This window comes from Chrysochloris asiatica, unplaced genomic scaffold (genome assembly GCF_000296735.1).
Source record: "Chrysochloris asiatica unplaced genomic scaffold, ChrAsi1.0 scaffold00080, whole genome shotgun sequence".
Taxonomy (NCBI): domain Eukaryota; kingdom Metazoa; phylum Chordata; class Mammalia; order Afrosoricida; family Chrysochloridae; genus Chrysochloris; species Chrysochloris asiatica.
The window spans coordinates 11,783,625-11,785,907 of NW_006408598.1; the positions used below are offsets into that span (position 1 = coordinate 11,783,625).

A 2,283-nucleotide genomic window follows, 5' to 3' on the forward strand; every position below is an offset into this window, starting at 1 on the left:
CACTGGTAAACATCTTTCTGATATTCTCTGCTTTCAGCCAAGATCCATCGGACATCAGCAATGATGTTCCTCATTCCACGGCCTCTTCTGAATCCGACTTGAACCTCTGGAAGTTCTCTGTCAATGTATGGTTGTAGCTGTTTCTGTATTACCTTTAGTAACACTTTAGTTGCATGGGATATCAAAAAGATTGTCCGATGATTTCTGCATTCCATTGGGTCACTTCTCTTTGGAATAAGCACAAATATGGATCTCTTCCAATCAGTCAGCCAGACAATCATCTTCCAAATTCCATGGCATAGATGAGTTAGTGCCTCCTGTGCCACCTCACTTTCTTGAAAGATTTCAATTTTTATTCCATCAATCCCTGGTGCCGTGTTCTTTGCCTGTTCCTTCAATGCACCTTGGACTTCTTCCTTCAGTATCATTGGCTCTTGATCATATGCTTCTTCTTTAAACGGTTGAACATTAACCATTTCCTTTTGGTATAATGACTCTGTGTATTTCTTTCATCTTCTCTTCATGCTTTCTGCATCACTCAGTAATTTTCCCAGAGAATCTTTCAATAACGAAAGTCGAGGCTTGAATTTTTTCTTCAGTTCCCCCAGCTTGAGAAATGCTGAGCATGTTCTTCCTTTTTGGTTTTCTGACTCCAGATCTTTGCACTTTTTGTTGTAATATTTGGCTTCATCTTCTCAAGTTGATCTTTGAAATTTTCTGTTCTGCTCTTGGACCTCCTCATTTCTTCCATTTGCTTTAGCTTCTCTACGCTGACAAGCAAGTTTCAGAGTCTCATTTAACATCCATTTTGAGCTTTTCCTTCTTTCTTATCTTCTTAATGACCTTTTGCTTTCTTCCTGTATGATGTTCTTGATGTCATCCCACAACTCTTCTGGTCTTTGGTCTTTAGTTTTTAATGTATCAAGTCTGTTCTTCAGATGATCTTTAAATTCAGGAGGGATATATTCAAGGTCATATTTTGGCTCTTGTGGACTTGTTTTCATTTTCTTCAGCTTCAGTTTGAATTTGCATATGAGCAATTGATGGTCTGTTCCACAGTCTGTCCCTGTCCTTGTTTTGACTGATGATTTGGAGGTTTTCCATCGTCTCTTTCCACAGATGTAGTCAATTTGATTTCTATGTATTCTGTCTGGTGAGGTCCATGTGTCTCCTACACTGTCTAAAGAAGGTATCTGAAATGAACATATCATTGATTTTGCAGAATTCTATCATGCGATCTCCATCATCATTTCTATCACTAAGGGCATATTTTGTAACTACTGATCCTTCCTCTTTGCTCCCAACCTTTGCATTTCAATCACCAGTAATGATCAATATATCTTGATTGCATGTTTGATCTATTTCAGATTGAAGAAGTTGGTAGAATTCTTGTATTTCCTTCTCACTTGCTTTAGTGGTTGGTGCATAAGTTTGAATAATAGTGGTATTAACTGGGCTTCCCTGTAGGCGCATGGATATTATCCTATCATTTACAGCATTGTTCCTCATGACTGATCTGGATATCTTCTTTTTGACGATGAATGCAACACCATTCCTCTTCAATTTGTCATTCCCGGCATAGTAAACCATGTAGTTGTCATATTCAAAATGTCCAATACCAGTCCATTTCAGCTCATTAATGCCCTAGATATTGATGTTTATGCGTTCCATGTCATTTTTGACAACTTCCAATTATCCTAGATTCATATTTCATACATGCCATGTTCTGATTTTTAGTGGCTGTTTACAGATGTTTCTCTTCATTTTGAGTTGTGCCCCATCAGCAAATGAAGGTCCCATGGGCTTTTCTCCCACGGTTTTACTCCATTTGTGTTATGAGAAGACATAACTCTACTCTGAGGAGGCATCTCTTCCCCAGTCCCATTTTGAGTGCCTTCCAACCTGAGGGGCTCATTTTCCGGCACTATATCTGACAGTGTTTCTCTGCTATTCATAAGGTTTCCAGTCAGAAGTGGTTTGTCACTCTTTCTTCCTAGTCTGTCTTTGTCTGGAAGCTCATCTGAAACCTGTCCAACATGGGTGACCGTGCTGGTATTTAAAATACCTCTGGCATAGCTTTCAGAATCACAACTCACAAGCCACCATCGTATGACAAACTGACAGACAGTGGTGGGAGTGACGTTTTCATTTACTTCATTAGCCATTTTGTTGAGTGAAATTAGTCACAAAAGGACAAATACTGCATAAAACCATTATTGTAAAAGCTCAAGAAAATATACTCATACTTGTTGTTGTTGTTGTTAAGTGCCTTCGAGTCGGTTC

At 38.9% G+C, this 2,283-nt stretch overlaps 1 protein-coding gene across 1 annotated transcript in view; it reads left to right on the forward strand.

Moving 5' to 3' along the window:
* The window catches only part of SUCLG2 (succinate-CoA ligase, GDP-forming, beta subunit), a 296,247-nt gene that overhangs the window by 102,835 nt on the left and 191,129 nt on the right, over positions 1-2,283 (forward strand). The window lies entirely within an intron of this gene.